The sequence below is a fragment of the Elephantulus edwardii genome, unplaced genomic scaffold, assembly GCF_000299155.1.
Source record: "Elephantulus edwardii isolate Elephantulus edwardi_28Jun2011 unplaced genomic scaffold, EleEdw1.0 scaffold00032, whole genome shotgun sequence".
In the NCBI taxonomy this organism is placed as follows: Eukaryota; Metazoa; Chordata; class Mammalia; order Macroscelidea; family Macroscelididae; genus Elephantulus; species Elephantulus edwardii.
Window position 1 is genome coordinate 20,933,296 of NW_006399782.1, and position 25,522 is coordinate 20,958,817.

General features: G+C 40.2%; 1 protein-coding gene across 2 annotated transcripts in view; it reads left to right on the forward strand.

Annotated features, from left to right (window-relative positions):
- ZBTB20 (zinc finger and BTB domain containing 20) overlaps positions 1-25,522 on the forward strand; it is a 390,835-nt gene that overhangs the window by 173,247 nt on the left and 192,066 nt on the right. The gene's annotated exons all lie outside the window — the stretch shown is intronic.

Genomic DNA, 25,522 nt, shown 5'->3' on the forward strand with positions numbered 1-25,522 from the left:
TGAGAATGTCCAAATAGACCCGCAGCGACAGCAACTCCGTCCTTCTATAAAGACTGTCTTTTACCCAGTCGCAGCTGCTATTTGCAAAAGTTACTGCTCTTCTAAACTATGGCTGATATTTCCCAGCCAGATACCAGCAACAGTTGGGCTCTTTGCTCACTGTCAATCAATGGGCAATTATTTATTCTTCAATTATGCACCTATCGCTAAGCTCAATAGTTTTTAATTTTAGCTTCTATATTTGAGCTTTATTTATTGACAAAATAGCTAGTATCTCTTAACTAAGAAATACAGATTGAAAAAAATCAGTGGACTGAAACTGTGGAAAGATTATAAAGTCCAGAGTAAAAAAGAAAAAAAAATCCAGGATTCATATGTGCCAGTAGGTATCTGGGGTTTCTTTGCGTTATGTATGTTGGTGTGTTTTGTGTTGGTTGTTTTTTTTTCCCCCTAAGAAAAGATGAGAAGTCATTTGGGGGAAAAAGAAACTTGATTTCAGATGAAAAGAGAGGACATTTATTATTTAAAGCCCAAAGCAGGCTACAGTGAATGTTTTGGGATAAATTATACTTTGAGCTACTTGAAAGGGGTTTTGGGGCAAAGAGCCTAAATATGCGAAGCCACCACATGAGATGCCACCCAAGAGATACTGCAGGTAGTGACAGTCACCTAATGTGATAAATAATCGTCATCCCTCCAGCTGCTTCTGCCACTCTGGTGAGCATGATCCCTTATTCCCAACAAGAGAATATTTTGCTTCCTTGATTCCCTCCTCAGTCCAAGCTACTTCTTCTAAGCTACAGTCAGAAAGAGGGTTCCCAAGGTTCTTTTACTTGTGTATGGCTTGCACTAACATAACTGAGAAGCTAGTGACAGATAGATTTAGGGGAGCAGAATCCTCCAAAGAATGCTAAGGTCTAACGTGACATTTATTTGACAGAGAAAGGAGATTGATTAAAGTCCCTGAAGATCGGTGATGTGTGTAATGCATTATATAGCAGGGTGGGTCCTGCCTGCCCCTGACAAGTCTGGTGATTTTCGGTGTTGATAGAGCAGGTCTGTCCATGCCTTAGAGGATGTCAGTGTGCAGGCTTATGGTTACCACTTTCCCTCTCCACCTCCTTCACCTCAGTTACCCAGCACTGCATATTTCTAGTCTTCTGCTTGGCAAATCATTTTTTTGTTGCAGTTCTTTTGTGTAAAAACACTTCGCATAATAGCTCTGTGTTAGACAAGGCATTAATCCTCACATCACCGGGGATGAGTCAGCACAGTGCACGCTCAGCTATTATGACGTCAGCACTCCAGGGCGAGCCTCAGACACAGGCTGTACAGAGGGCTGCAGACCTGTGTCACAGATTAGAAATCAGGGCGGGGAAGGGGGGGAGACCTCTGGGAGAGAGAAAAAAAAATGTCACTGGGAAGCTGTCTGTGTGGCTCAGAGGAAAATGTGAAACTGATTCTATGCTACATCAACCACCAGTCAAGCAGCTTCTAGAGAGATTCTGTTTTTTTCTAACAAGATCTAAGGCTAGGGAGGTGACAAAGAATGAGCCGAGAGGCCATTCGTGTCCCTATCCCTGGGCCAGGATTCTGGCTCGCCTGAATTGTTCCAAATCCTGAGGCTGTCCTTATGTCATGAGGGTGATGGGGCCTTTGGCAGTCCTGCTGTCCTCAGATGCCCCAGAACACAGCTGAGAACTACACCGATTGCGCCCCAGGGACCTGTATCAGAAGGAAAAGTTCTTGGGAACAGGTCAGAATGTTAGCTCCTCAATCTTTCAAATGCCTCTACAGCCCGTTGTCACTCTGTCTCACTCTTCTTTCTACCTCTTCAAGCTCCTCTAGATAGCTCCGGAGTTCTCCCTGCCTTCTCTCCTGCTGGCACTGCATTTTGTAGGACTTAGCAAGTTAACAGAAGAGTTGATGCCTTTGGGTGGTGGTGTTGGGGGAAAGCACTAAATATGCCATGGAGAGCCAAAAGAACAAACTAGATAGATCATGGAGAAAGCGCAGCCAGAGTGCCCCTTAGAGGCAAAGATGACACAGCTTCCTCTCACATAATTTGGACATGTTGTTGGAAAGGGCTCTTCCTTTTGAAAGGGACGTTATGCCTGGAAAGTTGGAGGGTCAGCAAAAGAAAGGACAGCCCTCAATGAGATGGACTGACACTGGGACTGCAGCGATGGGCTCAAGTATGTTAGTGATGGTAAGAAAGGCAGGATGGTAAGTAAGACAGGATTCACAGTCACTAGGAGGCACCCTTGACAGCACCTAACAACAATGAGCGATTTCTGCTGCTAAGCCAAGCAGCTGCGTACCTCTGGTGGTTCAAATCCACCAGGAGTTTGACATAAGAGAGACAAGGAGTCTCCTCCCATAACAGTGAACAGCCCTGGAACCCAGTAGAGGATCTCTATTAAGTTGGAATCGATGTAACTGCAGTGAGTAAAATAGCTACCAAACTTTCTCCCAAGAATGTTCCCTCCTGTTACTCTTTAGAGAGCTCTGGTGGTCTAATGGTTAAGGAGTTGTGCTGCTAACCCAAAGGTAGGTGGTTTGAATCCACCAGCAGCTCCATGGGATAAAGATGGGCAGCCTCTGAAAAGCCGCTGAAAGGTCAGTCAGCTTTCAGTTCTGACTTGATAACACATAACAACAACAGCACTGCTATTAGCATAATCAAAGGAGAGCCCTCAATGACCTGTCATGCTGTCCTGAAGCAGATAGCCCAGACTTGTCCTATATGGGATACTCAACCTCATTGCTTAGGCCCTTTTCTACAGTTCAGCCTCAGATTCAAGGTCAGGACAATTAAACATTAAAAAGGGTGATAATCCTCTGCTTTAGTGTCATTCTAGTTTAAAAAGCTATTCTATCATAGCATCTGTTGTTAACTCTTGCTTTCATCCCAGCCCACCAGAAAGAAGCTCCTGTGATACCAGCAGAAAATGATTTACTGTTGGGACCTTCTTCTTCCTTCATTCAATTGCTAATAGATTCCTAACATGAATATGTTGTTGTTGTTGTTGATTGCCTTCAAGTCGAGCATGGCTCATGGAGACCTATGAACAAAAGGCCTGAAGCCCCTCTGCAACTATCGACATTTATCAAAGTTCATAGAGTTTCCAGAGACATGTTGTTTAGGAAGTGGATACCACTCCTGCATGGATATAGACACTACTAACACTAATTCTTATTCATCATCATGCACATATCTTTAGTCAATCAACAGATACTTATGGCAACCTAGTCATTATGTTTGGTCCTGGAGATTCAAAGATAAATAAGAAATACTCTTTATTATTAAGGTATGATTATTGTTGTCATTGTTAGGTGCCGTCGACTCAAGTACGACTCATAGTGACCCACTGAAACAAATCTGAACCTTGTCCTATCCTGTGCCATCCTCACAATCTCTGACACACCTAAGCCCATTGCCACAGTCACTGAGAAGGTAAATAAGCAAATAAAGATCATATCATATGCTAAGTGCTGGAACGGGCGGCAGATACAGGATTTCACAAAGGGGTAAAGGAAGAAGTGCCTGCTTGCATTATGTTGCAGTCCCCACACCAGATCTCCAAGTCAGACAGAATAAATTGCAGTTTACTATGTAGATGAGGGAGAAGGGAATAAAACGGGGATCGTAGTTGTGGGGGAAAGCAAGAGCATTTGCAAAGGCAGACAGCCTCAAACAGCTGCCAGATGCGGAGAACTGCAAGGATTCCTGTGGGGTGGGAGCATGGGCTTGAGAGAGACAGGAGCCCTGAGAGACAGGGCTGGAAAGCAGGCAGGAGTCAGATTGGAGGAGGCCTGAACTTGATCCTGCACACTTGAGGGAGCTTGAACTTTAAACAAATTTATGTTTAGAGAGCTAAATTGCCACGGGGACAATTTAAAGGAATTTTTCATCAGTTTTAAAAGAGAAAGAGCTCTCTGGTGACAGTAAGAAAATAGGGAGACAAGGTCAAAGGTGAAAACTGGGGATTGAGGGGGAGGGAGGTAGAGGGGAGAGACTATTGATAGTATTGAAATAGACACTGACATTTGCATAATTCTAGCATGTCTTGGCCCGACATGAAATCCTTGCCTTCTAGGAGAAAGGTTAATGTGTTGTACGGGGCCCAATTTCAAATCAAAATATATCTTTGTGGGATTGAGAGACCTCAGTTTGGATCTGACCTCACACTGAGCTCTCTGGACTGCAGTTCTGCAGCAAAATCAGGGCCACTGCCTCCAGGTCCCCGAGGAATCCATCCTTTCTGCTCGTGGTGGTCATGAGGAAAGAGCAGATGGGTAAGGGAAAATATATCCCCAGGGTCCTGCTTTTCCCTTCATTCACCTAGAAGTTAAACAATTTCTTAATAATACTCCCCTGAAATCAGTCACTGCCCTAATTTCCCATCACTTCTCCATTGCTGCCTTTTCCTCAGCAGAAGTTCCATGCCGTTGAATGGAATTGCAACTTAACAGCCGGGTGTTGAAACAACTCCATATATTCATCCCTTTTTGCGGAATTAGAGTTCACCATAAGTGTGCTTTTTCTCTTGTTCACGTTGGGCTGCCAGGACAATTTAAAGGAACTTTTCAACAGCTTATGTCTATGTACCATGTTCTCTTTTGCAAATGGGAGGATGTGTGTGGGTGTTTTTAAGTCTTCTCCATGTTGCTTTCTGGACTAAGATTTGAGAAGATGAACAAGACAAGGAGTAGGGACCTCTTGAAAGCCTGGGTCCCTCCAGTGACCTAAGTGCAGAACGTAGGCTGGTGATCAGATGGTCAATTATGTGTTTGTCAAAACACAGTGGGCTGCATTCCAGACTGCCAGCTTTGGAGGCCCAGCTTCTGCCAACCAAATGTCATCTGGGAACATGCAACACTGGGCACTGTGAAGGAGTTTGAAATAGACCATGGCACAGCCAACCTACTGCCAGTCTTATAGCACCAATATGGCATGCACAGCCGGGCCCCATGTTTCAGAGCTCAGGAATTCACTGTACTAAATTCAAGAGGTCAGATGGGTTCATGTTTTCAAAGTCTGTGTTATCTGCTTTGAACATTGTGACTTGCTTCTCAGCAATTTCCAGGGGATTTTTCCAGTCACATCTCTGTGGAAACCACTCTTTTATGATGGTTATAAGAGTCTTGTAAATGTCCCAGAGGAGAGAAAAAAATAAACTTGCTTTGACAATGACTGTGATTCCGACAGAGGGATTCCAACTCTTAGGAAATTACAGTAAAGGTGCATAGCTTTTAAAATATCAGGAACCACCTTGGCAACTTATAAAAAGCAGAAGGGCTTTGCCTATTTTATAAAGTGATTTGCATATACCTGCATAAATAATGTCTCCACCTGTACTTTTATGCATTTAGGTTGAATAAATTAAATTCAGTGATCTTTAAAATATTCACTGTCTTTTATTTCTCAGACACCATTTTCAGGACCCTTCCGCCTTGACTTTTTTTTTCTACCCTCTTTGGTAGTAGTGGCTACATTTTTTTTTTCAATCTTTTTACTAATTCAGAGAATCAAAACACTTCATAGAGCAACATAAACACAGCTAGGAACATCACCTCCCTAGATATCCTTCTGCTCGTCTTTCTCTTAACCTTTCTACCTCTCAGACCATGTTGTTGTTGTTGATTGCCTTCAAGTCGAGCATGGCTCATGGAGACCTATGAACAGAAGGCCTGAAGCCCCTCTACAACTATCGACATTTATCAAAGTTCATAGAGTTTCGGGAGGCATGCTGTTTAGGAAGTGGATGCCACTCACCAAAGGGAGGGTGGCAGAGTGCATGAACGAAAATGGAACCAATACACACAATAGATAAAGGGAATGTGTGTGTGTGTCTGTGTAGTTGTTAGATATCAACAAGATGATTATGATGAGAACCCTGCCCTAGCCTGTGTCTTCTCAGGTTTGTTCATGCCAATTGTTGAAGTCACTGTGTCTATTTTGTTGAGAGTCTTCTCTTTCATTGAGTTTCTACTTTCCCCAGGATGGATGGGATGGATGGATGGATAGATAGATAGATAGATAGATAGATAGATAGATAGATAGATAGATAGATAGAAGATAGTCAGTCAGACTGACTGTGTTGTTAGGTGTCATAGAGTCAGCTCTGACTCATACACAGAAGAACAAAACCCTGCCTGATCTTATGAATTCTCATGGACTCTGTTATGTTTAAACCCATCATTGTAGCCACTCTCTACATGTGTGTATTTATTTCCAGGCTTACACTGATAGAACACAGCCACCTAAGCTTTTCTCTCATTGTCAACTGCTACTTCTTCAGGAACCATTTAAACCACATCAATTATAGCTTGGACCCTCAAGTCAAAGCAAAATCTGAGTAGTAGACCAGCCATATGTACCCCATAAAATTTTACTGAGCACTTATTTTATACAAAGCACCATAGTCTGTGGGAAATTAAAAGATAGAGCACAGTATCTTGCTTCCTTAAAAGTTAACTCAACGTAAGAAGTGTAACTGTTGAGTGCTTTGTGTGCAAATGAGACAATGACTAACTATGGAAAGGATGTTACAATTGAGTCATAGGAGTCCATTGAGGAGGGAGGACCTTGAGAGATGGAATGCTTACTAGAAATGTGAACCCTCTGGTTATTGAAAAATGAATGGAAAATTATGATGGATTAAAGAATGATAGTCTAAGCAGAATTCATCGATGCAAGTGTTGAGATCTCTGAGGAAAAGTAGCTTTTATTCCCTACCCAGTTTCAGACTGCAAAAGTTAATTGTTGTTGTTAGGTATCCTCAAGTCAAATATGACTCACAGTGACTCAGTGAACAACCATCCTGAATTCTGACCTATCCTCTGCCATCATCATTATCTCTGACACACTAGAGTTCATTCCGGAAGTCACCTTGTCAATCCATCTCAATGGAAGCCTTCTCCTCTTTCACTGGCCCTCCATCTTTCCAAGCATGGTTTCCCTTTCCAAGAAAAAGCCCCACCTGTTCAAAGTACATGTCCAAAGTATGAAAGACAAACCTTTGCCATCTTTGCCTTCAAGAAGCATTCTGGCTGCACTTTTTCGATGAACTTATCTGTTCTTCGGCAGTCCATTCAGTACTCTTCTCTAGCACTACAACTCCAAGGCACCAATTCTTCTGTCATCCTTATTTGTTGTCCAGCTCCCTGATGCATAGCAGATGATTGAGAAGACCATGGCCTGAGTCAGACACACCTTAGGCTTCAATAGTCATTATTGGTCTTCAGCATCTTAGAGAGGTCCCTGAAGGTGGATTTATCCAATGCAATACATCTCCTGGTTTCCTGACTACTGATACTAAGGGTGTTGATCGTTGATCCAAGTAAGATGAAATCATTGACAGCTTCAATCCTTTCTCCAACTATCATAATGTAACTATTGGTCCTGTGGTGAGGGTCTCTGTTTTCCTGATGATGAGATGTAAATCCATACCAAAAACTGTAGTCTTTGATCTTCTGCAGCATGTGTTTCATATCCTCCTCACTTTGAGCAAGCAAGGTTGTGTAATCTATATAATGCAAATTGCTGATGAGTCTTCCTCTGATCCTGATGCTGCATTCGTCTTCACAGAGTCCAGCTTTATGAATAATTTGCTCAGCATACAAATTGAATAGGTATGGAGAAAGGACTCACCCTTCCTGATTTTAAATCATACAGTATTCCCTTGTTCCATTTAGACAACATCTTCTTGATCTAGGTATTGATTTCTCATTATCACAATTAAGTGATAAGGAAATCCCTTCTTGGTGGTAGCCATAATTTACTATGATCCACACAGTCAAAAGCTTTTGCATTGTTAATAAGATAAATTAGACATACCTCTGGTGTTCTCAGCTTACAGCTAAGATCCATCTGACATCAGCGATGATATGTCTGGTGCCATGGTCTCTTCTAAACCCCACTTGAACTTCTGGTGGTTCTCTGTGAATATACTGTTTTAGCCGGTTTTGGATGATCTTCAGCAATATTTTGCTTGCATTATATATTAATTATTCAATAATTTCCACACTCTTTTGGATTAGTTTTTTGGAAAATGGGACAAATATGGATTTCTTCCAGTCAGCCAGCCAGGCAGCTGTCTTCCAAATTTCCTGGCTTAAACTGCAGAGCACATTCAGAGTTGCATCTCTTAGTTGAAACATGTCAATTGGTATTCAGTAAAATCCTGTGTACTTATTTTTTTGTGATTGCCTTCAGTGTGGCTTGCACTTCATCCTTCATTACCATTGTCTCTTGTTAATATGATACAGAAATTTTTCAGTGCCAATGAATTCTTTTGTTACTGTAATTGTGTGTATTCCGTCCATCCTCTTTTGATGCTTTCTAGATCATTCAAGATTTAGACCCAAGTATCTTTCAGTGTTAGAACTCAAGGCTTGAATTTATTTTTCCATTCTTTCAGCTTGAGAAATGCCAAGAGAGTTCTTCCCATTTTATTCTCTGATTCCAGATCTTTGCGCATTGTGTTATAATATTTTGCTTTATCTTTTTGAGCTGCCCTTTGAAGTCTTCTTCTCATCAATTTTTCTTCAGCATCTCTTCCTTTTGTTTTGGCTTCTCAATGCTCTGATGCAATTTCTATCACCTCTTCTGACATATTTTGGTTTTTTCTTTCTCCTCTTTCTTTATAATGACCTTTTGCTCTCTTCCTGGATGGTATTCCTCAATTTCATCATCTTTTATTTTAGCCATTAGTGCATGTATTTGAATAATAATAGTTGTATTAACAGGTCTTCTTTGTACACATATGGCCAGTCACTTATCATTCTTTGCATTGTACTTTAGGACAGATCATGAAATGATCTTTTTAGAAGAAATAATTCCTTTCAGTTGTGGTTTATCCCATGGACTTCCAAAAGAACAAGTAGATATGTCTTGGAGAAAGTGCAACCAGAGTGCTTCTTAAGGGCAAGGATAATGAAGCTTCATCTCACATACTTAGGGCATGTTGTTAGAAGAGGCTCTTCTTTGGAAAGGGACATCATGCTTGGAAAGGCAGAGCTTCAGGGGGAGAAGACCTCTCCATGAGATGAACTGACCCAGTGACTGCAGCAATGTCTGATATGATTAGGGTGGTGCAAGACAGGACAAAATTCAGATCCCCTGTTTGTAGAGATGATCCAATCTGAGCTATACTCGACTTGATGGCACCTAACTTACCATAACGTCCCCTACCCAAATTACCAAATCATTGGGAAAAAAACAAACACAAAACAAAAAACTATTAGCTGAGAAACCAAAAGCTTTTCATAAACATTGGATCAGAAGATATAGTTTAGTGTGAGTGAGATGGGCTTGCTACTTCCCTTCACTCTAGACCTTGGAAGAATCCCTCAATGAAGATATTAGATTTTTATGAGTACCACTAATCCAGATCATTACTACAAGTCTCAGTAGAAAAGAAAGAAAGAAAAAGGATTCCAGACTCCTGCCCTTACTAATTTGGATAGATTCATTCCACCTAATAGACATGATGCTGTAACAGGATGCCTCAACCAAAGTCAATGGGGAAGCATAAGGTGTGAGGGAAGAAATGTTTAGGAAATGTTCTTCTGGAAGGTAAGAATGAGGAAGAGGGATTCCTACCACCATAGAAATCCTTAAGGTGGAAAGTGAGAAAATGAAATACTGAGTGAAATGAAAATTATCAGAGCCAAAAGGCCAAACAAGGTTCACATCTGTCTAACGGAACATACTTGAAAATGAAACCAGGAGTGAGAGAATTATCCAAGGTCTAAACTTGAAGCACGTTTTAAAAGTCTCCAAGTTACCAGAATAGAAAATTTACAAAGAAGCAATAAATTAACATAATGTATCAAAATTAGATAGGTAGAAAGATTATGAAAACTCCCATCCCGCATCATACTGATAATAGCAATAAAAGAAGCATTTATCAAGTGACTGCTATGCTTTAGTTACTGGACCAAATACTTTAAACAATATCTGAAGTAAACTTTAAAATTACCCTCAATGCTATTATAATCCTACTTTTTCAGATGAAGAAACTGGGCTTAGCAGGTTTAAGTGATTTTTCCAAAAAACACCTTGGAAATCTTAGAGAAAATTTAAATATAGAAGTGTCTACCTTAAAAAGAGACTTAACCCAATAAACATAAGAGTATTTATTCCAGAAACATATATGTGTAGCAAGAAGCAGTCCTGAAGGCACAAGGTCAGTCCACAGAGAAGGATGCAATTAAACTGACACTGAAAATCCACTGGAGGGTTAGCTATGTGTAGGTTTTGTCTCAGTGGAAGACAACACCAACATGGGTGGGTGGGTGGGTGTGTATATGCACGCACATATCTCATCTCATTACCATGGAGTCAGAACTGACTTGTGTCTCTCTTATGGATTTTCAAAGCTGTAAATTGCACAGAAGACTTTTTTCCTCTTTCTCCCACACATCTTCTAGTAGAGTCACTTCGTGAAAGAGAATTAAAATCATAAAACCTTTGGGTTAACACTGCGGCTCCCTATGAAACAAGCTACTAGAGGTCCATATGTGTGTATGTGTGCATACACATATATGTTGTTGCTATGTGCCATTGAGTAGGAACCAACTCATATCTGACCTTCCGGTGGAATTTCAGGGGCTGTAAATTGCACAGGAGATTACTCATCTTTCTCCTGTGAAGCAACTAGTGGCTTTGAATCGTATGACACACAGTGACTTTACATTTAGAAATAGCCCAAATACACTATTGATACACATAGTTGGATCACAGGGAATATGCCAAAAGAAGGAGGACTCTCAAGATTATGTACTATATGTTCGCATTGTATAGCATTCTTGAAACGGACAAGTTATAGAACCAGAGAAGACATTAATAGTGGCAAGGAGTTAGAAAGGAGAAGTTATCATAGATGGCTATAGCTAGAAAAGGGTAGCAGGAGGGATCCTTGTGATGGAACCGTTCTGTATCATGACTGGGTGGTAGTGACTGGGTGGCAGTCACATGAATCTGCATATGTGATATGATTGTATAGAACTAAATAGACACACAAGCACAAGTGTGTTTCTGATGAAATAGAAATGAAGTGCATGGATTATTTCTTTATTACTTTCCTGATTGTGATATTATACTAGTGTTATGCAAAATGTTATGATTATACAGTGAAGATTATACCAGATTTTTCTAAAGTATTTATTGCATCTGCATGTTAATCTCAAAATACAAAGTGGTTTGTTCGTTTTTTTGTTTCTTTTTGGAAATTTTTCCCCTAAATGATCAAGCCAGCTTCATTGCGGAGAATGGTTTGAAAGAAGTGAAAGTGGATATGAAGACATCAGTAAGGAGGTTATTGGCATAGAGCAGACAAGAGATAGAGTAGGATGGTGACATAAAAAAGTGGAGGGGGGCGATGGAACAGATATAATTTAGGATATTTAATATGGTTTGAGTGTGGAGAATGAAAGTGATGTGCAGAAATAAGACTCTAGTTTGAGGCTTATAAAACCATGTAAAGAATATTAGTCATACTTATAGGAGACACCATCAAAGGAGTAGAATAAAAGGAGAATCGTTGAGTTCTGGTTTTGAGTTGTTATATTTAAGGTGCTTTGATAAGTGTTAGTTAACATACTGATTAGGCAGCTGATTATTTACAATAGGATTCAAAAGTAAAGTAAAGGCTGGAGGTATTGGTTCAGGGTGATCAACCTGTGGTAGTAAATGAAGTTGTCGACATGGATAATATTGCCTTGGGACTGGGTAAGATTTAGAAGGCATCCCACAGTCAGTCTTGAAGAACTGGTAATATTTAATCAGGTAGAGAAAAATGAGGCTGTAAGTATTCTCAGATGAAGCAGCTGCAAAGATAGTAACAAAATCAGGAAACAATATAGGAACCAAAGTAAGAGATGATTTCAAAGAACAGAATAGTCGCTGGTGTGAAGTGCTGCTGAGAGGTCAAGTAAAGTCATGTCTGAAAGTTATACATTTAATATTGTCAGCTGTTTTGATGCAGTTCTAATGAGATGAGGAGAGAATGAGAGATGAGGAAACAGAAGCAGCAAATGTGGACAACTCTTGGAATTTCTCCTGGAAAGAAAATGGGAAACCAAAGCTCATCATAGCTAGAGAGGGGAAGTGACAAGAAAGAAATTTTGGGGAAACTGGAGGCATTTCATGGTGTATATGCTTTTGTGAAGAATACAAGACAAATAAAGGAGTCAATGTATATATGAGTGTGAGATGATTAGTAGTGTAAGATTCTTAAGAAGGATAGATAGATAGATAGATAGATAGATAGATAGATAGATAGAGAGATAGAGAGATAGAGAGATAGATAGAATGAATCCTAGACATCTCATCTATATATTTCTTAAAAATAAATAAAGAAGAAAGGATGGAGTATATGTGAGCTTCCACATAGGTGTAGAATGAAGAGTTTGGAAAATCTCAAGCACTCATTGCCATGAGTTGATTCCAACTCACAATGACCTTCGATTAAGTTTCAAGGCTACACATTGCAACAGGAGTAGACTGTCCATCTTTATCCTTATGGAGCTGCTGGTGGATTCAAACCACCAAGGATGTGCAGTCAATGGATAAGCAGCACAACTTGCTACAAACTACGTCACCAAAGAGATCTTCCAAAAGACGGGAGGGGAGTAGAAAGGGACACGTCCCTGCTAAGAACCAATGAGAAGGAAAGTAGAGGTCTGGTGAAGACATCTGGAGATGACAAGTTGACCAGAGAAGCACAGTTGGTCTCTGCCTGGCGGTAAGTTGAACTCTATGAAGAAGAATGTGGAATCAGGATCAGAGGATCCGGACCCAACAACACCCTATGTCATTCAGATGGCAACCTTGCCTGCTGAAAGTGAGGAGGACTTTGATGTTCTGAAGCAAGCATTCCAAAACTGTAGGCTTTAATATGGTGCTCTCATGTAGCTTCTCAATATCTATCTAGAAAACTAATGTCCTCATCACTGGACTGATAAGCAACATTACTATAGATGAAATACAGATTGAAGTTTTCAACTAGTTCATCTTACTTGTATCCACTATCAACATTCTTAGCAGTCAAGAGATCAGAAGATATATTGCGTTGGACAAGTCACTGTGCCATCGAGTTGCTTGCGACTCATAGCGACCCTATGTACAACAGCCCTAAACTCTGCTCTGTCCTGTGCCAATCGCACTGTCTCTGACACTACCATCCCGATTATCCCAGTCACTGAATCAATCCACCTCATAGAGGACCTTCCCCTCCTGTGCCGTCCCTCCACCCTCCCAAGCATGATGTCCTTCTCCAAGGACCGGTCTCTCCTCCCAACATGTCCAAAGTATGTTAGACGGAACCTTAGAATCCTTGCCTCCAATGGGCCACCCGGTTTAACCGTTTCCAGGACAAATCTGTTTGTTTTCCTAGCAGTCCATGGTATTCTCAATGCTCTTCTCCAGAACCACAGCTCAAAGGCATCAATTCTCCTTCTATCCTCTTTGGTCAGTGTCCAACTCTCTGATGCATAACAGGTGATTGCGAAGACCATGGCCTGTATCAGACGCACCTTAGTCTCCAAAGAGATATCATTGCTCTTCAGCACTTTGGAGAGGTCCCTAACAGCACACTTTCCCATGGCAATGCGCCTTTTAATTTCCTGGTTACTGGTGCCAAGAGTCTTGACTGTAGAGCCAAGCAAACTAAAGCTGTGAACAATCTTAATCTCTTCACCATCCATCCTGATGCTACCAATTGGTCCAGTGGTGAGAATCTTTGTCTTCTTGACATTGAGCCTCAATCCATATTGGAGGCTGCAGTTCTTGACCCTCTGCAGCAGGTGCTTCAGGTATTACTAAATAACAAGGATGTCAGTTTGAAGGTGCACTTGAATCAGGCTATGGAGTTTTTAGTGACTCGCATACATCTGAAAACTATGAAGACAGTGAATTTAGATGACAGAGTTAAGAATCAGTGCCTTTGCTCTGTGTTGTTGGAGAAGAGTATCTGAATATCCAACAGACTGCCAAAGGAACAAACAGATACGTCTTGGAGACGGTGCAGCCAGAATGATTCTTGGAGGCGAGGATGATGAAGCTTTGTCTCACATACTTTGGGCATATTGTTAGAAGAGGCTATTCCTTGGAAAGGGGCATCATGCTTGGCAATATTTAGGGTCAACAGAAGAGGATAATATCCTTGACAAGATTAGTTGAAACAGTGACTGCAGCAATGAGAACAAAATTTGTCAGAAATGATAAAGATGGCACAAGACAGGACAGAGTTCCAGGTTGTTGTTAAAAGGGTCACTGAGTCATACTTGACTTGATAACATCTAACAACAATATGTTGATACCCAATTAACTTTGTCTGAGTTTTTCACCAGGAATTCTACTAAAGTAGGGCTCAGAGGAGAGAGGGGGTTTATATTCAAGTTCAAATTATGATGGGATTTTAGCAAGTGCATGTTGGAGAAATGGATTCAGTTCAGTTTGTCAGTTATCTGTTGATTGACTTCTATTTTACATCAGGTATGTTGTTTGGTACTAAGGATACAGAAAGGAATGAGGCCCATTTCTTGCCACAAATAACTCAATTTAATGACAGTTAAAGGCTTCCATCTGGTTCAAAGGAACAAGAATAGGTGATTTAGAAACCTCTGCCAAATAAGAGAGATGCAAATCAAAACCATAAGGAGATATCATCTCACCCCAATAGCAGTAGCAAAGTTTAAACAGGACAGCAAGTAATAAGTGTTGGAGAAGATTTGGTGAGATATACACTCTTACACACTGTTGGTGGGATTGTAAAATAGTAAAACCACTCTGGAAGGAAGTTTGATATTTCCTAAAAAAACTGAACATAGAAATTTCTTATGACCCAGCTATTCCACTGCTTGAAATATACCCCGAGAAAATGAGAGCTGAGGCACAGAGACTTGTACACCAGTGTTCATTTCAGTGCTATTAATCATCACAAGAATATGGAAACAACCCAGATGTCCAACCACAGTCTAATGGATTGAGAAATTGTGGTACAGTTATATGATGGAATAGTATGCAGCATACAGGAGCATTGATTTTAAAAAGCACTGGATTGAGGCTCAATGTCAAGAAGACAAAGATTCTCACCACTGGGCCAATTGGCAGCATCAGGATGGATGATGAAGAGATTGAGATTGTTCACAGATTTAGTTTGCTTGGCTCCACGGTCAACACCCTTGGCACCAGTAGCCAGGAAATTAAAAGGCCATGGGAAAATCTGCTGTTAGGGACCTCTCCAAAGTACTGAAGAGCAATGGTGTCTCTCTGGAGACTAAGGTGTGTCTGATACAGGCCATGGTCTTTGCAATCACTTGTTATGCCTCAGAGAGTTGGACAATGACCAGGGAGGATAGAAGGAGAATTGATGCCTTTGAGCTGTGGTGCTGGAGAAGAGTATTGAAGGTACCATGGACTGCTAGAAAAAGAAACATTCATCCTGGAGAGGGTTAAACTGGGTGGCTCCTTGAAAGCAAGGATTCTGAGGCTCCGTCTAACATACTTTGGACATGTTGTAAGGAGGGACCGGTCCTTGGAGAGGGACATCATGCTTGGGAGGGTGGATGGACAGCGCAGGAGGGGAAGACCCTCTATGAGGTGGATTGATTCAGTGACTGGGGTAATCGGGATGGGAGTGTCCGAGACAGTGCAATTGGCACAGGACAGAGCAGAGTTTAGGGCTGTTGTACATAGGGTCACTATGAGTCACAAGCGACTTGATGGCACATAACAACAAACAACGAACCTAATTTGAGAGAGCCTAAAGAGCATTATGCTAAGTGAACTAACTCAGATGAATAAGGACAAATATTGTATAAGACCATTATTGTAGAAATAGAAAAATAACTATTAAAACTTGTATGAGGATCCAAGGGGGAGAGGGTAAGAACAGAGGGGTAAAGATGGACAGGGTGATAATCATAGGGTCACAAATTTGAAGGGTAGAGAGAGGGGTGAGTAAGGAAATTAGAAAGATTTGATGTGAAAAAACAAGGTATATGAACATTTTAAGTAAACAAGATAAAATAAAAATATTTTTTTTAAAAAAAGAACATCTACCAAAAGAATAAGAAACATACATATTTTTTTTCCTCTTTTCCTTTTGTGGTTCCTTCTCCTCATACTAAGCCCGTTTATTCATTTTCTCACCTTTTCAAAAGATATCTATTTTCTCCCTTATTTCCAAGCTTCTGTTGTCATACTCATGTAACTGACAGTTCTGATTTCTTCTATATTCGTTTTACTAAAATATGTTCATTTAATATGAATTGGATCATCCTTGATGTGTACTATTGGCACATGTGAATGTTCTCTATGTATTAACATTTGGGTTCTAACTATATTGAAAACTACTTATTTAATTGAAGGATAGAAAGAATGTATGTTGTTGTTATATGCTGTCGAGTCACTTGTGACTCATAGTGACCCTATGTACAACAGCTCTGAAACCTGCTCTATCTTAAGCCAACCTTATTTTCTCTAATACATCTATCCCTATTACCCCAGTCACTGAGTTAATCCATCTTATCGAGGGTCTTCCTCTCTTGTGCTGTCTCTTCACCCTCCCCAAAACAATGCTCCTCTCTAAGTACTAGTCCCTCCTTGGAATATGCCCAAAGTATGGCAGATGGGGCTTCAGAATCCTTGCCTCCAAGGAGCAGCCTGGTTTCATCCTCTCCAGGACAAAGCTGTTTGTTCTTCTAGCAGTCCATGGTATATTCAATATTCTTCTCTAGCACCACAATTCAAAGGCATCAATTCTTCTTTTATCATCCTTGGTCATTGTCCTGCTCTGTAATGCATGTGGCAAGTAATTGCAAAGACCAGGGCCTGGATCAGGCACACCTTAGTCTCTAGACTAATATTGTTCCTCTTCAGTAGACAGGAGAGGTCCCTGACAGTAGACTTTTCCAATGCAATTTGGGTTTTGTTTTGGTTTGGGGTTTTTTTTTCTTTTTTCTTTTTTTTTAAATTTAATGACTGCTGATACCAAGAGTGTTGGTTGTGAGACAAGCAAACTGATGCTCTTAACAATCTCAATCTATTCACCATCTATTATGATGCTGCCAATCGGCCCAAGTACAAAAAAGGGTCAAATGAAAGGGAGGAAAAGAGGAAAGGAGGGTGAGAAGGTAATGAAAATAATGTTTTTAGCTACAGGAGACATTATTCAGCTTTAGTTGATGTTTGAATAAATTCATTTGAAATTAATAGATTGGCCTCTATTTCTTTTAATGGCCTACTGATCATTCTTCAAAACAGCATTCAGGTGTTGGCTTATGAGAAAACTACAGACTAATTTAATTTTAGTGACTGGCAGACCTAGGGCTCTGCTGGCCTAGTAGCCAAAAGCTGAGCTGCAATCCCAAAGGCATGCTGTTCAAGGCCACCAGCTGCTCCACAGAAAGATGGGCAGTTTTCTCCCGTGCAATTAACTGCTTCGGAAAACCTGCCAGAGGGTCAGCGATGAGTTGATTCCAACTCTACAATACACAACAAGGATCCTTTGCTTAGATTTATTCTAAACATTATAAAATGGTAGCTTAGAAAGAGCTGGTGGCAATGATGTCTTTCTTTTATTGAACACATTCCATTCTGCTAGATTCACTTTAGGAAATGAAATTAGGGTCACTTGACTCAAAACTAAATTACAGATACATCTGGGGTAAAAGTTGGCAGCTGTTGAGCAGCTGTATTTTTTTAATTTATTTTTAGTTCTGTCATGATTCTATAATTCACACTTATTATAAAATATTAAGAAAGCATAGAGTAAGGGGAAACATTCATAATCCCAACTCATAGAAGCAACTATTAACAGTTTCCCAGCTCACTTTCTTGTTGCTTTTCTGGATTTTAACGTAGTAGAGTATTCCTTGTGCATATAGAATTGTATCCTGTTTTTCAGTTCAATTTTACATAATAAGTATTTCCCAATGTAATTTAAAACTCTTTAGAAACATCATAGTAATGTCTGAATAATATTCTATTACATGGAAACTACAGAATTTACTTAACTGTGACCTTAACATAGATATTTAGAGTATTTACAGTATTTGAGCATCTATATTTTAAAGTTATTTGAGAGAAGAACAACAGTGTATCACATGAAATCATCAGATTTAAAGAAAAGAACTTTCAAGCAGATAGTGATGTCACCCATCAAGAAATTGACCAGACAGTGACATCATCCTATTAAGAGAGTTACTGATTGCTGATGAATATAAAAAGCCCTCGGGAATTTTTCAGTATTGTTGTATTTTACTTTAAAATATAATGAAAAAATAATGTAAATTTTCAATTCTAAAAAGTTTAATTTTGTTACAATGGTGATGTATAAAAAGGAAAATAAAAGTCACTCAAATTCTTTTTATCTAGAGATAATCACTATTATTAATATTTGGGGAAGATGCATTTCCACACATTTCTATTTGTCTCTTTTTCTCTTTTTTCGCCCCAAAATGACAGAAAAATGTATGTACTGTTTTGTAATCTTTCACTCAACATTGTGACAGGCATTTTATCCAAACTCATAAATATAGATGTGCATTATCTTTTAGACAGTTATACTATGTTATTGATGTTGTTGTTGTTGTATATTCCATAATCTATTGAAATAATTGCCATAACGGTTGCCCGGGGTCAACTGTTTGGTGGAGCTCACAGTTTAAGCTAGATTTGGAAACAGGAGCGGCATCCACTTCCTAAACCACAAGTCTCTGGAAACTCTATGAACTTGAGAAACAATGATAATTAGAGAAAGGCATCAGGTCCTTTCATCATAGAGTCACTGTGAGTCATGCTTGACTCAATGGCAATCAACAACATCAACAACATTGAAATAATCATTTCGTTGATAGTATTTTTATAAATAACAAATGCTACAATGACTGACTTTTTACACATGGACATTCATGCAAATTTTTTTTTAAATGCACCCACCTGATTATCTCCTTAGGATAATTTCCTGTTATTACAGTTACCCAAGTAAAATGTATATATTGCTAAGCTGTCTTTCTGCTAGTGAAGTTTATATATCAGTTTATATCATTACCAACTAAGAAAGAGACTAATTCTGTAATTATTCAATTGTTGTAAACTTTGCAAAACATTATCAAATTTGAGGGACATAGGATACATTCTTCAAGCATGGCATAAGAGTCTAGAAACTTCTTTTAAAATGTTAAAACAATTATATGAAAATAAACTCTCTATGGTGAAAATATTTTTTAAAATGAGAAAATATTTGAGACTTCCGTTGTGTTTTTAAAGTGGCTATAAATCAACAGTGAAAAATTTAATAATACCATAAAACTTTGCATACCAGTACAAAGGAGAAATGAGGAGTCATCATGTTAACAAGTATTTAGCCTCAGGGTTGTAAAGGCAGTGCTCCCCAAAGCCCTTCAAGGTCACCATAAGTGATCTCTGTTGTCCTTCTCTCTGATACCAATGCCCACTCCCTTTACCCTCCCTGGAAATGTGGGATTTAACACTAACTAACCCTGGTTACATTTATGTTGTTGATTTACCATCCCCATCCTCAAAAAGAGCAGGCTTATTGTTCACTCCCTTGCTATAAAAATTATCATCTGAGCTCTGTCATCAGACACCAGAATCAGTAAACTATTAGGAAGGAAAAAATGCACACTGGCAACATTGCCCCATCCATGTCTCCAGGGCAGAATTGACACCATTCTTCGACCCAATGGAGACAGAGATTTCTGGATGTTCTCATAAATAAAGTGCTAGAGGCCTTGTCATTAATGCCCTCCACCTTTCCTTCTGCCTTTTTCTGCAATTTCAAGGAAAGGGAAAGATGCTAGAAAAACAGAAATGCCATGCTGACAGCACCAGCTCCAGCCTCCACAGTACAGACGTTGACAGGGTGTCCTCCCTGTGTTTTGGGGTAGGGAGCATCTGGGTTCTGAGAGTGAGTTCCAAGCCTCTCTGAGAAGCAGGAGTTGTTGCGCAAAGCTGTCCTATCTGAGTGGTAATTGGAGCGTTCCTTCTGCACAAGAAGCTCGTCTGCAGATGAGGAGGGATAGCGTGTGCTCTGGAGCATTCTTTCCCTCTCTTTGGCGGAAAATTATGTACACGGAAGTCATGTGCATCTTAAAACCTCCGACAGTGTCCGGAAAGGAAGCAGAAGAGAGGCAAAACATGTTAGAGATGTGTGGAAGGGCAGCTGGAAGCTAGAGAGGATGATAGGAAGCAGGCCTAATAAACGGCTTAGTGTTCTCCACCTGAGCAGACGACTGCCCCGTGAGGCCTGAGGATGTGGTTATGAGCCAGGCTTTAGTGCTGTCAGTGGCGTTGTTAGAGACCATGCATCTCACTCAAGTGTACCCAGTACTCAGAGTGCTGAATGTCTCATGCTCTTAATGATGCTCATAGAACACTCTGCGTATTATACTCTTACCTCAGTAACATGGCTTGTACTAGAGGCCAAACAGGGACACGGTAATGACAATTAATGTTGAAGGCTGTTTACATTTTGAATATTTTTCATATTCTCTCACTCTATTCTTCTTCCTTATCATGGTTGATTATTTAAGATATAGTATACCTAATGCATATTTATTTTACATAGGTTTTTATTGTTACATGCCACTGAGTCAATCCCATCTCCTATTGACCCTATGTGACAGAACAGAACTGCTTTGAAAGGGTTTTCTGAGCTGCCCTCTGTAGGAGAGCAGATCACCAACTTCTTCTCTTGCAAAGCTGCTGGTAGGTTTGAACTCTCAATCTTTCAGTTAGCCATGCAGTACTTAGCCATTGTACATCGAATGTGCCTCTGTTGTTTACTGCCATCAAGTCAATCCTGACAAGTAACGGCTCATAACACAGAGTAGAACCGGCCTGTAGGGCTTCCATGGCTATAAATCTTTATGGAAGTAGACTACCACGTTGTTCTTCTGCAGAGTTGCTAGTTGAGAACAACCCCTAGGTTCATGCACACCTTTCAGTTAATGGCTAAGATCTTAGCCACTGTGCTTTCAGGACTCTATATATTTGTACTACCTACTTATTCAAAGAGTCATTGTACTAAGACACTTGCAGAAGCGTCTTGTATAAGAGACAGTAATAAAGTTACATTTTTTAAAAAATCTAGTTCTTTTGTGCATGTATATTTTTCCCCAATAGTCTCCACTATTACTCATTCCCTCTCATGTGGAGTGATTGAAAATAAGATATAGTTATTCTTACCTAGAAAACCATCTTCAGAAATGGATTTAGAACATGCCACTTGGCCTCTCACAACTTGGTGGGATAAAATGGGTTTCACCTGTACTTCCTCCATGTATATTTCTAGACCTAAAGAATAAGTATCACCTCTAATTTAAAATTAGGGAGCTCTGGTGGCCTAGTGACAAGAAGCTGTACTACTATAATCCCAAAGGCACATGGTGTGAGGTCACCAGCTCCTCTGCGGGAGAAAGATAAGCAGTCTCCTCCTGTGTGATCAGCTGTCTCAGAAAACCTGCTGGAGGATCAGCTGTGGGTCAGTTCTGACTCTATGGTGCACAACAACAACAATTTAAAATTATATCTAAAGTGAGAGAAGCAGATGTCTCCTGGACTCTTTAATGTCTTTCATGTTTGTCCTTAAAAACTAGTCAAAGATGTATAAGAGAAGTAATAGAAAGTATATAAAGTTAGCATATGTCTTTCTGAGATTGTTCACTCCTCCCGAAGTTTTTATCCTTCATTATAACTGCTTGAACAATGTTCACTGTTGGTTTTTAATCAATGAATTCTGTATTTTCTCCTTTTAAGAGTTATTGTTGTTGTTCTTGTTTGCCATTGAGTCAGAACCAACTCATTGGAAAGACCAGTTAACAGTGATTAGCTTTCCTAGTATGTTAACTGAAAAATTCATGAAGTATCTGTTGTATTAAGGTTGCATCATCTGCCTATCACAGGTTGTTGATGAATATTCCTCCTGAAGCATTTGCTGCAGAGAGTCAAAGACTGTAGTTTTCAATATGAATTGAATCTCAACATAAAAAAAAATAAAATTGTCACCACTGGACAAATTCGCAGCATCATAACAGATTGAGTTTATTAACAGTTTCAGCTTGCTCAGTTCCACAAGCAACATTCTTAGCAACAGCACTCAGGAATTCAAAAACTGAATTGCATTAGGAATATCTGTCAAGGACCTCTTCAGAATGCTAAAGAGCAGTAATGTCATTCTAGAGACTAAGGTGTGCCTGATCCAGGGCATGGTCTTTGCAATTATATATCATAAATCGGGATCTAATGACTAAGGATGATAAACGAATCAATGCCTTTGATTTGTCATCCTGAAGAAGAGTATTGAATATACCATCAACTGCCAAGAGAACAAACAACCCTGTCTTGGAAAGAGTGAAACCAAGTTGCTCCTTAGCGGCAAGGAGTTTGAAGCTCCATCTGGCATCCTTTGGGCATGTTGCAAGAAGGGACTAGTCCCTGGAGAAGGACATCATGCTTGGAAGGATGGAGGGAGAGCTCAGTAGAGAAAGACCATGGATGAGATATATTGACACAGTAGCTGGGATTATGCCAGTAGGTGTGTCAGAGACAGTGAAATTGACTCAGGATATGACAGAGTGAGCTTTTGTGCATAGGGTAGTTATGAGTTACACATGACTTTGCAGCACATAACAGTAATAATTTGTATACTCATATATTGTGAATGAATATATATTGTTTACTATTATTATAAAATTAACTTTTACTGAGTTCAAGGTGCCTTTATACTATTTCTCCATCTGTAAACAAAGAACCAATTCCAAAGTTATCTTTTCAGGACCAGCCATTAGCATCACTCACTTCACATTGGCATAGTTTATTGCAATTATGCACCTATCAGTCATTCCAACTATATGGTAGATCAAGGAAGCAAAAGCTTAAAAAATGTAGTCTAACATCCAGAAAACTACTTTAGAAGTCAGTACTTTGACATAGCCAAGAGAAATCTTACTGACCACTTGTACTTGGAATTTTCCCCTTTACCTAGTCAACAAAAGACTACAACTAAAACACGTTGAATAATTCCTTTTAAATCATTGTAATGTTGTTATTAATACTTAGAAGATGAGAGATTAGATTTAAATGACAGATAAATATTTTCACGTAATAAGAAATCAGGAAGCTCTAGTGGTAAGAAGCCCTAAGGTATGCGCTTCAAATCCACCAGCTGCTCCATGGGAGAAGAAGAATGGGCAACCTCCTGTGAGTTACTGCCTCTGAACACCTTCTAGAGGGTCAGCTCAACACATAACAACAACTACAGTAAGAAACTAATGTAAGGTGCTTAGCATTGTGAAAAATAACCTCCCACTGAATTTAAATCTGTCACTTCTATTTGGCTACAAACGACCAAGAGATGGAGGTGCCCTTTAGAGTGGATATGTGAATTCTTTGGATATCCTTCCAGAGGGATGCAGGGCTGAGCATTTATAGGAGCCAGAAAACCAGTTATGTATACTCCTACCATACAGCCACACTAACATGAATTTGACAGATTAAGGTGAGTTCAGAAACATGATTTCTAGATGTATTCATCCCTTAAAGCCATTGTTGGTTTTTGTTTCTTTCATTTATTAATAAAATGCTTGTTGGATAAGTATCTTCCCAATACCACAATCAAGTTATTTCATGAAGATGGTACACCCCTCGACACACCACACTCAATTGTGGACCCGCCAATCTGGGACTCAGAGCAGACAGACAGAGTAAACCCGGAGGGATAGAATCTGTGCTAGCTATAAACATGGATCTGGAATATATTCCAGCAGCTACCCCAAATCAATCCTTTGTTTCCATTCTTACCAGTCAGCAAAATTCACTTCATTGCCATGGAGTCAGAACGAACCCGTAGCTGATCATAAACCATAGTGGGGTTTTGGAGATGGTGAATCATACAGGAGGAGACTGCCCATGTTTCTCCCTGGTAGCTCCTGGTGGATCCTGGTTTCTAGAGAGGTGCTGTTTTGAGTTAGTAGACTAAGCCACCAGAACACCCTTTTCTTAACACTGTTGTTGTTGTTGCTGTAGTTGTTGTGTACCATCGAGCCAGAACAGACCCATTGCTGACCCTCCAGGAGGTTTTTAAAGGCAGTTAATTACAAAAGAGAAGATTCCACATCATTCTGTCATGGAACAGCTGGTAGGTCTGCACCATGTATCTTTGATGCTACCATGCCAAAGGTGGGTGACTTTTAATCCGCGGCCCTCAGGCCTGTCTTTCATTGGTTTTGTTCAGACATTCCTGTAGGTTGTATAGCCCTGGTGTACAAGTTGCCGTACAGCGGTAACTTGTGGTTGCTGTGAGGCTGAACACTGTGACACTGATGTGTCAAATGTGTTAATGGTTGGCTACCCAATGTGGACAGAGAGTGGGGTGGAGCTCCCCGATTAAAGCAAGCTTGGAAGAAGGAGTGGCATCCACTTCTGAAACAGCTTACCTCTGGAAAGCCTATGAACCTGGAGAGAGGATGAGATACACAAAAGCATTGAGGACTCTCCTTCATAGGGTCGCTATGAGTCACCTATGACTCAACGACACTTAACAACAACAGCAACCACCTTTGAGTTACTAGTGAAACTCCCTACTACTGGGCCACCAGAGCTCCCTTTCCTTAACAGTAGTTGGTGGTGGTGGTGATGGTGGTGGTGGTGGTGTTGTGTATTGTTGAGTTAGAATTGATTCATAGCTGACCCTCCAATGGGTTTTCAGAGATTGTAAATCATACCAGAGGAGATTGTCCATCCTTCTACCGCAGAGTAACTGGTGGATTCAAATCACTTGCCTTTGGGATTGCAGCACTGTTTCTTACCACTAGGCTGCCAGAGCTCCCTTGTATGCATTGGGAAACTTAAAAACCAGTGTTCTTTCTAAGGACTATTGGTATTCTTCTCTGGGGATTATTCCTAGATTAGCTACGTATCACCTATGGTCCAGGACTTCAAAGCACTTCAGTACACAAGTACAATGGCTCCTATCCAGGTACACACACAGTCTGTTAGCATAAGCCTGGTGCCTGCCTATTAGTTGCATCACAAATCTACTTTGAATGGGGCCTCTCTGCACCCAGCAGAAATATTTCTGGAGCTTTCCAGGCTCCCACAACACTTGCCGGGCGCACCTTTAATATGTTTTAGCTTTACTGCCTGAAGATGGAATCAGGGACATCTACCTGCACATGACAGTGCTTTGGCTCTCGCAGTTGCAGAACTTAATGTATGTATCAGTAATGAAAATCTTAATTAAGAAAGCTGCATCATTGTCCATGAGCACTCGTTTTTCTCCCCTGGCACAGCCCTTTGTGTCTTGCAGTATATACCTGGTCCAGACAGACAGGGCCCTCGAAGAGCTTGTCTGGCAGATCTTCTCTTGATTATTAACAGCTCGCGGATGACAAAGTCTCGCTCTCCTTTTGTCTTGAAACTGAGGCTCGGAACAGCAGAGAACACAATGTACTGCAAGATTTGTTTGTGTTGGTTGGGTTTAAA